Source organism: Varroa destructor, unplaced genomic scaffold (genome assembly GCF_002443255.2).
Source record: "Varroa destructor unplaced genomic scaffold, Vdes_3.0 BEIS01000001.1, whole genome shotgun sequence".
NCBI lineage: Eukaryota > Metazoa > Arthropoda > Arachnida > Mesostigmata > Varroidae > Varroa > Varroa destructor.
In genome coordinates this window covers 53,204,507-53,217,426 of record NW_019211454.1, presented here as the reverse complement: position 1 = coordinate 53,217,426, position 12,920 = coordinate 53,204,507, and positions in this window count along the sequence as shown.

Sequence of the window (12,920 nt, the reverse complement as noted above, 5' to 3'; positions counted from 1 at the left end):
TAGAAACTACTTGCTACGTAAATAAAACCATTTACTTTTCGTCAAGTTATTTTCGCGATTATTATTATATTAGCGATTTTTCCGACAGGTTTAAACTGAGATCATATACGTTACTTTTGGTGGTCTCCTATTTTTACCGCCATTTGAAATTTCAAAAAACTGCAGACTTCACTGAAGATTTTTCCTTCTAATTTCGAATTCGCTGTACGCATATCGCGGCGCTTACTCTAAACGAGTTAATCCGAAAGAGTGAGCATTGCGTCGAAAATTCAAAAGCTTCAAAGACATCACAGGGTTGTCGGACCGCTGATGAGCACTGTCAAAAAATATCTATGTTCCTATACTTAGTCTAACAGTAATATCAAATACCTAATCCCGCGGGAAATACATGTTTGTTTTTTTCCAAAACAACGGTCAGCATTCCAACGGTATAGGTGGTTGGCCAAATAATATTTTCAGAGTGATCGTGAATATTATTCTAGCTTGTAATGCTAATATTTTAAGTGTAACTCGTTGCGAGCACTCACTTCATTAACCGGCGGATGTTGTCTGTGCAAAAAAGGCATAACCTTACATTCATCGTTAAAAGGGAAATAAACTTACTGAACTGAAATAAGTCAATCCTTACTTCAGCTGTGTAACTGCTTTTTTTAAAGTTATTCTTTAAGTCATAATTTAAATCATAAGTATCTCAATGTAGAACGCGTCAGTTGCCGGCTACTTTAAACAGTGCAACGTAAAAGTGAGCCTCAGAAGGAAACTTTTCGTTTGGGAAAACCCTCGACGCGTTTGAACGATTGGTCCTGATTTTTACGTTAATAGTCACTGCGAATGCAACCAAAGACGGCAGAGGATGAATACGACTGAATTTAAATAGCGTAGTTTATTTATCGATAATGAATAAAATGTGTGGTCCCGGAACAGGTTTTACTTAACTTAAGGACAAACGGATGCAATTACTTAATTCAGTCACCTAACAGGAGCATTCGCATTGCCCACAATCTCTAAATCCTTTAGAACCGCCATAAGTGCGTGTTTCTCAATTTCGATTTTAATCTTTCACTTGCGTTCTATGCACGCTAGTGCTACGAAGCTGCACGACGGGTTTCAGTCCAGGTCCACTGCACAGCTAATCTGTGGAACGATTCTGTTTGCCGAAGAGAAAAAGCTTCTGTTGCATTTAGTTGTCAGAGGATTCTGCACACATAGGCTGGAAAGATCAGTGATAGCCTTTTTTCGGTGGCTGCTTCAATACTCGAATGATAAATCTCAGTGACTTTATTGCCGTATCGTGTCACGATAGTTTAGTCTGCCTGAATTCCCACGGATGGTTAGCAACATCCTATGAACGTTGTCGATAAATCAAGTCCTCGGTTCGTTCTTGATGGCTCACACAATGTGCTGTACGCTCGTGCGTAATGATTAGCATACTCCAAAAAAATTTAGTTTCAACGTTCTTTGTCTTCGTGCCCTTCTTATGAGTGGAAGGTTAGCAGTTCTATCCAATATCCAATTCTAGAACGACGCGTAAACTAATTAAAGCGCTGACACAATCGACTGCTCCTTTATCTTGCGCACCCCCCTATAGTTATAAAAGCGTTCATTTATCCCTTCCTTAAACTCGTTCCCTGAATATTGCATAATCCTTAAGGAATAAAATTAAGATAGCTTGTAACGAACTTTTTACTTTAACGATAAGGTATTATTCGAAATGATCGAAGAGTACTACTGTGTTACAAAAGCTCTTCATATTGCGTAAACGCACTTCGATATTATCAGGCTTGTTGATGCGGACACGTTTGCTTTGCCTCTTCCGATCATATGCTAATGCTGTTTTTCTAGACGCAACGTGCAAAAGTGAGTATACGCTGTTCACAAAAGAGCAGCTCGGACTACGCACCCCGGAAGACCGGGATTTCGAAGAGATGGGCGACATCTTCGTCATTCAGCGGACTCAATTTTGGCCAAACGTTCCGTGCACCTAAATAACCTATTTAATGAAGACTAGGCGTCACTACTCCTGTTCTAAATAGGTTAATCCGCCATAGCAGCTAGCACATGGCTATGGAAAGCGACAGGCACTTTACGTGAGAAAGGAAATTATCTTGTGGGCAAACCTTTTTCTTGGCGCATCTGGCATTGTTTGCTACCAAGTTCGGGCAAGTGGCACAAACGTTGCGTTACGCGAGGCGGTTATATCGCATAAGCACAACATAAAGCAGTTTAAACGTGAAACGAAATGTAAAAAGTTTCATAGAGAAAACGAATTGCCTAGAGGGGCAATTCCAGTGTTCATTTGCTGTCTATCGCAATGGCCTAAAAACAAGATTAGTGTAGGCCAAGCCAACTAAGACCGTCAAATGCATAATTTATACATATAATATATATATAATAAATGCATAATGTAAATAATAACGTCATCAGCACCGTAATAAGCATAATGTCGAATCGCATCTATACTTTTGCATTCTTCACTAATCAAGAGGGCCTAGTGAACTTCGTCTACGTCATCATTTTTTTTCTTAGACTTATTGCTTGTAATACCCATAGTTGAATATTGATACGGTCGGCTGGTTTGGAAAAGCTACGGAAAAAATGGTGAATCTAAGCGATTTGCTGCCAGTAGGAATCCGGAAGAGTTATTAGCGCAACATGGTTCATAAGATACGGAAAATGTCTGTCAATAAACAATAGCACAGGAAACAGCTCGATAGAAAGCTCAATATATATTGAATTGCTGAGAACATTCGGGAAAAGGCTGCTTGTGACCCTATGGTAACTAAACAGCAAACGAACGAAAAATAATCCAGAATTTATTAGCTGTTTAAAAATAGCATTTTCGAAATAGTGCATATTAAAATCGTTCGATCGAAAGCGACACATTTGTCACCGGCCGTAATGGGCTTGTGAAAGCTGGGAGCAACCCCTATTGTTTTTCAAAATCGTATTTTTAAAAAAACTTCACACAATTTAAAAAGAGAAGTAATGAAGGTGACAATTACTCAAAATTAGTTAAGCATCAGAGGTAACTAAGGATAATATTAGGGCAAGCTGAATGGGGAGTAGAAGGTATAAATTGATTTCGATAAAAAGCTCAACGTGAAACTTGGAAGAGTTCTGTTAAGTGATGGTCATTAAAAGGTTTCTCATGGACAACTAGAATTCGTGTGCCGAAAAGGGGTGTGAGCCGCTTGAGAGTTGTTGTTAAGAGCATCCTGGATACGTATAAACCGTAAATCAAGATTCAGCATAGTTATTTCGTTGTCAATTGCCAGTGGCCTAAAGATAGTCTGATTGTACGTGAATGCTTGATGGTGTCGAGTCGTAAATAAAACTAAAAATCGTTATGTCACCTTGGTGAGTAAAGCCTGGTTTATGTATGGCAAGAGAACTGCATATGAGGCCAAGAGACTCCATATGCAGAAGGTGCAAGTCCTTAGCGAAGCCTCTGCCAAATGAAGGTATTGTCAGGTAGAGACAATAGCATGGAAACAAGTTTCCCAGTATTAATAAAAATGCAATTTTGCCTTTCGATCAGCTGAATTAACTACGTACATCTACTTCAACCATATTTTTTAGCAAATAATTTTTCTTCATATGTTCAATAATCGTCGATATACTCGAAAACTATCTAGAGGACTGCCACTGATGTTTTTACGTAGATAGGGAGCGGTGTAGGTTTCCCAGATAAGATTCCTATCGTTATCCTATTGTGATTACTCGTTTAATTTTACATCCATTTACGGCCCATTTAGCTTTAGGAGACAGGTGGTAATTAGCTAGAGATTTATCTGACTGGGGCTTGACCATGTTAATCGATTTCTATGCTCAATTCACAGTAAGGCCTTTTGAAGAATCTCTATTCGGAGAAGACCCAAATATTGTTCCTCTACGACATCCCCAAGTTTCGACGATACAATAGTGCCAGCTACGTGAATGCTAGCGTTCAGCTGCGACTCTTTACGTGCTTAAACTGACGAACTTCCTACACAAATATAAACCTTTTTTTTATCGTAACATTCGTAAAGCAGCCGCTGTCGAGACACTATGTCTACGCGGACTGATATTCCGTACTTGACTGTATTTTATTGAATTTGAAGCATTCAATCGATACTACAATGTAGACGAATCTATAGATCTTAGGCAGGCTTTCTTTTATCTTGCACCCATTTCATTTCGCTCTCGTTTACAAAGACTTGTTTAGATTTCATAGCAACAAGCGACCGGCTTCACCTACATGAGACAATTTCCCCAGGCTATATCAAGATGCATGAGCAATTCTCCTTACAACTCCATTCTTCTATCCAATATAGATGCAGTAACAACAACAGCAGCAGCGGCGGCACGCCAACTGGCAGTTATAGCTATCGGCCGACCTGCTTCTTTTCTCATTTGCAAGGCAGCGACGCTGTTGGCGTCGTCTCGAGAAACCCACAAATAACAGTTACTGACTATTAACATAGCAAAGATACGGGCTATGCCGCTCACTGTAGTCAACTGACAACGATTGAGAGATTGGAAAGCGTCCCCCGAACACCCGAGCCAACGTTTAGCACTAGCAATTTCACATGTTACCGCTGTACGGGCCAGTCCGATTGGCTTTAGCAGGTTCATTGTAGACTTCTATGTCCCACCTTCTGTCAGTTCTCCTCTAGGTTTAGTCTCTGAAAGAGGCTTCATTAGATTTTACAGTTCCTGGCGACGTGGGAGCCGACCCTTACGAAATGCGGACGCGGGTTCCGAATAACCCGGTTCTTGTGCGTTCCCTTCACTGAGCGAGTAAAACTTCAACATTGTAAGGCAACACATATAAAGTGAATGTTAACTTACGGAACGAAAAGTGAAGCAGAACCAGAAGTTACCTTGAAGGCAATTATTTAATGGTAACGCTGCTCGCAGACGCGTCGAGCCGACCAGTGACGCTAAGCAGGTCGAATCAGATTCGGCCGTAAAATAAAGCTGCTCGTAAGGGTCATTTCTAAGCAACAACACCATTATATAGTTAAAACACGTAGCTTACCATAGTTAGCAATAAATACGATCTTTTTATTTATGTTAGCTATGCATGAATTATTTTGCAATTATAATTTATCTTTACAAAGCGTTTTTTCATTGCTCGCTAGTTGTTTGGTAATACTCTGTATCTCTTAGAAATATTGAGTAGCAAAATGAACATCACGGACGGGGATGATATGAGGCTATATTTTGCAATGTCTTAACGCTTGCTACACCGGCGAATAGGGTAGAACTTTATAAAGGATAAGCCTCAAGCTTCTGCATGATCAAGGAAACCAGCTGTTGTGGCTTAAAAACTTCGTAAAATCCTTTTGTGAAGGACAGATAAATACTCTAATATACTAACTTCGATCGGTTTAACTAGATTCGCTTCCTTCTTTGTAACATTTAGGTTGAATTATTATTATTATATCGTAGGATTTGTAAGATATGATTGTCTATGGACGTAGTTTAAACGCCTTATACTTTTTGCACAGAACACACAGATTTCAAAACCTCGGAATCACTGTAGGTCATGACAGAGCATCAGAATGAACCCGATGTCTTCTGGTGGCCAACGGAACATACCGAGCTTCGGTTTTCTGTCACGCCTCAAGGTGGCCTGCCTTCTTTCTATCTGCAAAGAAGTGCGTTTGCATATATAGGTGAAGGCTGCTATAAGCTGAAAGAGTTCTAGAAATAAATACACAGTCCGCTCTCAATAGATGCTTGATAATAGACAACTTCTCCGATAAAAACCGACCTCATTTTAAGCACTTAAAGGTATGTGACACAGTACAGCCAATGGGTCGAACGCTGACATTTGTGTAGGCTCAGGTCAGAAAAAACTGCAAAGAAGATTTGAAACTCTGCCATAAGCGAGCTCAATCTTTGCCCTGATGTCGTTACTGACTCTATATAAAGAGTTAGTTAGGGCCTATTGTAAAGGCCTACGGCTAGATGCACTTGTTTGTCATGCAAGAACACCAGAAGATCAAGCCAATAGCGTGATCAGATCACATAACAGTATCCGTGTATAGGACAATAACGGACCAAATTACTGAGAAATACTGTCGCGATTAATTCAGCGTCCTGCCCAGATATTGCGTAGCATACAATAAAGTTCACAGTAAAATAAGTCCATATCATCAGTCAGCCGAAATGTAAATAAAAAATTATACTGTTATGGCCAGTCGAAGCTCACGAATCATTAAGCACCACAAATGAAGTAATCTGTAAAAAAAAAAAAAAAAAAATTTAATTAGTTCTACAATTGCGTCGTATTGTGCGTGAAGCGGATACGTTCAGACTTGGAAGTCAGTTTTGGAAGGTACTTTTAAATATACAGTATTCTAAACAAAGGAATACAAGTCATTGCTTGGAAGATACTATTGAACACTCAAGTACCAATAACATTGGAAAAGCAGTCAATTTGATAACCAAATGTACTGTTGAAATCAATTCCACACAAATTATTGAGAGACATATTAAGAAAATATTGTATAAGTTTCAAGAGATAGATCAGTTTCAAAACGGTTACTCCCGACTAAAATCCTTAGTCACCCTGTTAGGAACCTAAATTTTTTGCTGCTATTTCTCTTGTACAGCAATCATGTGTTTGTTTTTTATATATATGTATATATATATATATATATATATATATATATAATTATTATTATTATTGTACATATCCAACATTATATATATTCAAAAGATCTGAATAATTCGCTGTTCCATGCAATCGCTTTATCATCAGTTGAAGGTATCTGAAGACTCCGATTCATTATTACATTTAACTGGTACAATTCACATCATTCAGGCTCATATACAAAACATAGTATAGATATATAATAATCTCTCGTGCACCTTCTGTACCATGGATACATTAAAAGGATTCTAACGATTCCCCGCATACAATACGAACTCGACTTTGCGCTTCGGGGCCTCTATAGAGACTCATATGTTGGTTCGAGCAGGTCGTCTGATTCCGAAACGTATTGTGTTCAGGAGGTTGGGCTCCTGAACAGAATACGTTTTGGCTCCTTTTTTCTAGTTTCCACGTTCTTCCTGTGCCTCTCAGCACTCAACCGGCAGCCCATATGGACCTGATGCGAAACATATTTCATGGCTATATCGCTATTCCTCTATGACTGCTGTCGTGGGTTATATGTGTGCCTGTGCCGGACCGCGCGTTTATGAGAAGCCATGGTCTCGGTCACGACCCTATGGGGACCCTGTGTCTTATGTAGCCATGGAGTGCGGGCTATTTCTCAGTTAGTCCTCTCAAGTTAGCTTTGGCACTAGTGCTAACTATGGCCTATTAAGTCATACGATCCTAACTACATATTTGTTGACTACCCCAGCTAAGTGGCCCCGCACCCATCGCAAGCTCATACAATTGAGCCTTACAAGTTTTCCCTGCGGAAGAAGCTCTGAATGCATTCTTCATGGCGAGGAGCCCTTCTATGAATTAGTTGTTCTATGCCTATGTGGATGTTTATGTGTACGCATATATGTACATGTGGACTTTGCTTTTCAGTTGTATTCAGAGATCAGAAAGAGCGGTCTGATCAAACTAAGATCATTTGTTTCTTAATTTTGATTCTCTTATTTTTTCCGGGTAGCAAAAGAAGATGGCCGGAATAACACGCCCTTTATTTGCTGAGAGCACAATTGAGTAATCGACGGGCACACGACTTAACTTTACCCCTTACCTTTAAGGCTTAAGTCCTTTTGAACGTAAATAACATCTTTCTGTAGATATTTTGGATGTTGTGAATTTCCTCGATCTATTTTGTAAGATTGTCAAGGGCATATCGAATTCGAAATACCCATGTCTCCGGATTGGAAACAACCAACATAGATTGTTTCACATTGTCCTACCCCAGTTTTTCGTAGTTTTTTCTACTATTGTTTGGGTTATTTTATTAAAAGCATATTCAAATTGAACTTTTTCTGTCGACACAATAGGTCTATTATTTTTGTTAGTGAAGCATTATGACCAAATACATTGTGGGCTAAATAAGACAATAGAGGCTACATTTTATGGGACACAGATATTGCAATAGCGCCACCTTAGGTACATGCTGTCGAATTAAAATGGACTTATTTTAATTGTTTCAAAATGCTTTACTTTCATGTGTTTTATTAATGTAACCGCGTATGCGATTGAATTATGAAAACCGGACAACAATGTAAAACTATTACCGTTATCTCTCTACTATAGCCAAAATGATTAATTTCTTCGCTATTGTTGTTAGTGGTTTTTTACTGCATACGACTCATCTATGGTGTGTACTATCCGTACAAAAAAAAAAAAACACTATACGTCGTTGCGAAAGACAGTCTCAGTGCTAACTAGATACGAACATGTCGTGGCTACACTGCGCTGTGTATTATATGTTGCCATTTTTTTAGAGAATTACAGTGCATGCTACCACTACTTTGTTACTACGGTCGTATCGACAGTGGAAACAGTAACCTGCACACCGGAAGCCTGCTTGATCCTCGAGTGATTTGAGGACAGTCTTTTTCTCTCTATATCTTGCTTACTGGCGCTGACTCAGCCTGAGCTATTCGTAATGTTCGCGCGGACAAGTAAAGAAAAAGGTGCGACATTTTTCCTCTATCGTTTCTCCCGGGAAAGCCAAATTTCAGATAGATACCCGTTCAGCGCAGCCCAGTGAAGGCAGCTCTGCTTGCTGCTACTGCTGCAATGATACGAGCAAATGATTTGCGTGGTGACTCTGTTTTTGCGTAAATCCCAACTACGCACACTGATGTTTGTACTTCTACCGACGACGGCGTGAAGACACGATGAAAGAACGCCTAGCACAGAATAACAGGGGATGGGTGAAGAACACGGTCTGAGGTCGCCAGTGTTCATCATTCCTGCTCCTGCGCCTGCTACGAAAGCCGAAACTCAGTGTCTAAGAAGTCGGAACGTCACCCGATGGCCCACCGACTGGCCCATTGATGGTTGACAGGGTGTGGCAGTAACCATCTTTGATTCGTGGCAATATTTCTGGGTTAGTACGGTGGCAAAAACTAGCATCACTGTTTTCCTTTCCTGCACTGTTCTTCCCAGGGGGTTGTAAACGCTGTTCCTTAAATTGAAGACGAGTAGCAAAGAAGCGTAGCTACCCTGGAAAGCAGCTGCCTGACTGAACTGAGCGGCTCCTCGTGGTTAGGAGCCATAGCCGTTTCGCAGACACTGCCGTCGTCAATCCTTATTTCTCTTTTTTCTCTCACTCTTCGAAATATATCAGATTTGAGTCTTCCTCAATGGGATTGAAGCTTCAGCTCCCCAACACTCACTTCGCAAATAATAAGCTGTTTACGCAATGTACAGGCCGCTGCCATCAGCCCGGCCCCCGGCATCTAGCCCCGTTTCGGTGTCCCCACCATTTCTCGTGTCTTTTCGAATCCTCAAGAGACACCGCGCGCTTTTTGCATTGCTTTGTCTGTCGTGATCGGCAGTGGCAAGAGCAGCGATAGTCACAGAAGCCACAATGGCGGCGTCTTCACCACAGCAACGACAGTCATCGCTGACGTAGACTCGGGTACAGGGACCGTCCTCATAGCGCATATTCGGACGATAGGTTCTGCGACGTTACCGGGCTTTGGATGAAATCTCGCAAAAGTCAATAAGACTTCTTGGGGACGACATCGATGCTACTGTTACTCACATTAACACCTATTGAATCATCACATTAAGGTCAATTCAATTTAAGTTGAATCGGTTTTTTTTGCTTGTACGATTTTTACTGGTTCACCCCCAGAGCGCCTGCGGTATCCATACTAATCTCTTTTTGGCCTTAACTCTCCCATTTAAAGCAAGCAGCGCTTCTTTTTCAGATTTCCACATGCGCACACACAAAGTTACTCGGGCCCCGAATTTTACTCTAGTTTACACCAATGTCCAGTTGCAGATCGTCAGTGAAAAACATTTGTGGCTGCGAAATGAAGTGCAAGAGAAGGAGAAAGAAAATCGGACAGAAAGCGAAAACCTTTCTCATGAACCCATTGCATGGTCACCCAATTTCTTTTTCGTGTGTCTTAAATGTTCGGCTAAGGCGGCGGAGATGGGATGAGAACTAACGAAGGGTTCTCCCAGAACATTATAAAGACGGTTGGTAGCCATGCCGCTGGTGGAGATGGTGTCGACGTGCCGAATCTCTTGCCTCAGCCCTGCTACTGTTCTTAGGCCGCAATGGCTGGTTTTCCGTGCTCGTATACGGGCCTGCAGACCGTCGACTGCTTCCGAGTTAGCTGTCACGCAGGCGAACTCGACCAGTCGGTTCTGGGTACAATGGTTTGCCTGCTGTTGCTGCTCCTGTTGGCTGCCGCCGTCCGCTTTCACGTGCTCCTGGTGAAAGCAGAAGATCCCCTTAGCGGCTCAGACCCGAGGCGTAATAATAAATTCACCTTCATTCGCACCCTCTCACATCGCTTCATCTTTTGCACAGAAGCCTTAAAGGTAATACGCAAACTGCTCCTTCGACCCTTCTTCCCTCTTCCAATTTCTTCGTACCCCTCACCCTTCTTGACACCCCCTCGACGATTCCGAGCTTACTAACCTGGCTCTGTTTTTTTCTCTCTCCATCTTGCCCACTGCCGACGTCTGTTCTTATGGACCAGTCTATGTTTCGACTGATGTTTCCGAATCCACGAGTGTGCTTTTCGCGCTGCTACGGTCGCTAACGCTAGAATCGCTAGCACTAGCACGATGCCCCACCAAGCCGTCTGCCTTCCGTGCGAACGCCAATGCACGCTGTTTTCCATCCCCCTAGCCGACGCATTTGCACTCGCCATCCGCTAGTACCACCGTTGTTCAAGGCCTTGCATGGCTGGCTAGCAAAGAGCTGTCTCCCGCCAGCTTCGCTTATCTCGAATCCTAGCCCTCTGACGAAAACCCCTTTAGGTCGCTCACGGGCCGTCGCCCTTATCTAAATGGCCCGCCTGTAGCAGATTCTCACTGCCACCGCCGTAGCCCTTCTTTAAGCTTGCCTTTACACTTGCCTATGTTAGGAGAACACTGCCTTGCAGTCCACGTTGGTTCGTTGTCATTGCTTCTGCTGTCGCTACTGCGAATGCTGCTATTGCTGATACTGCTTCTGCTGCCGACGCTCTTGCTGCCGACCGACGAAATTTCAGCTCTTCAGTTTCGTTACGCCGCTTCGCGCAGGACGGTACTGTAGACCACCGCCGCCAAAGCCTAAAACACGATCTGCAAACGGGACGGAACACGAGAGTTGCAAAACATCGGCGTTCGATGGGCAAAAGCCCTTTGAAGATACGGAGAAGTGATGTGGCCTAGACATCTTTTTTGCTTACAATTTTAATCAGCATAAAATCATACAAAGATAAACTTGAAGGCTTAGATAGACCGGAGTCAGTAGGTTAATCTCGAAAGCATGTTAAATAGAATCTGGATAGTATCTTAGAAACAAAGTTTATGGTTTGATACAATCGGAGATAAACTAACAGGCGCAATGCTGGCTGTTTACATATAAGTACATACCACAGCATTGTCTAACACTAACTACATATATTCTAGTATACTTCTTTTTCTGAATAAAATACATGTATCTAGGCACATGCATGTAATATACTGTAAGTATGTTACAGGCGGCATATGAGACAAAACCGCCGATCATTTTCGCATGATCTTTTATTTTTTTCTTCATATTGCATTTTTATATATGCTGTTTTGACACATTTAAGTGATAGTATTTTGGCTATAATTGGGCATAGATGAAAGCACGTAAAGCTGAAGCCGATGTTCTGTTAATATAAATAATGATGATAATAATAATTGATGTTGTAAGGTAATCACGCTTTAGCATCGTTTTACCTTTAGTATTGAATAAAATCATGCTAAGGAGAATGCGACGCGGTCCAGAGAATCACAAATTTACTACGTTATAAAGTGAGTGTATCGGATTCGACGGGTTTCTGCACGTTCCAAATCCGAAGCCTACCTTTCTGCCCAATGTACGAAACTCGTCATGCTGTTTAGCTGAGTTGCAGAGAACGTCTGTATAGTCGTTACTGTGGGTGCCGTTTCCTAGGCACACGCTCGCTACGAGGCCAGCAGCATGCCGTGACAGTGAACTCCGAAGCCTACGTACTTCTTTCTAGTCAACTGGTATGGTATAATATAATATGTTCCGAAATGTGGCTCATTTCAGACTACATGAGGTGCCTCTTCGAGTAAAGCACTGAGATATCAGAGTTTGGCCGTTATCAGGCTTATCTCAGAGTCTTTGGCCGCGCCGAAATGTCCGCTCCGAATCAAAACTGTCCGGGCGAACTAAAGGGGGCGGAAGATAACACCGTTTATTGCAAGCGGTACACGTTTAAATACGCTGCCGTCGACAGCGGAATTTCGTCGTGGATGCAGAGCACCCACTGCTGGCATCATCTTTGGCTGACGCTACCTTGGTGCAGCGTCTCGCGTAAATACATTTGGCTACCCGAGATCGTAAATCAGTTTGATGATACTGTCTACCCTCAGGCTACGGTGCAGAACATAATACAATATAGAATAGATTCGCTGGAACACTGGTGCTTGTTCCAGCTACCGATACGAATTTTCCAAACAACAGTGTTATCATTGCGGTCGTGAAGTGGGCTTACTTCTGACGGTTTGAAATGTTCCACTGTTGATCTCACAGCCATCGAAAGATGATACAAACACTTTTACGAAACAAGCTGCAACGAGGGAAAATATATGCTGTGATGTTATTCATTAATTTTAACGAAAACTTACATAAATACTATACTTGCTTTACTGTTAACAGTAGTATAATTCCAGTCGGTGTCTTTATTTGGTGTCCCCTTCCAGGTTTCCTAAATCATTTCCGTCCATTAGTGAGATAACCACCGCATGCTTTAAGCAGAGACGGGAGAAAGGCTGCAGC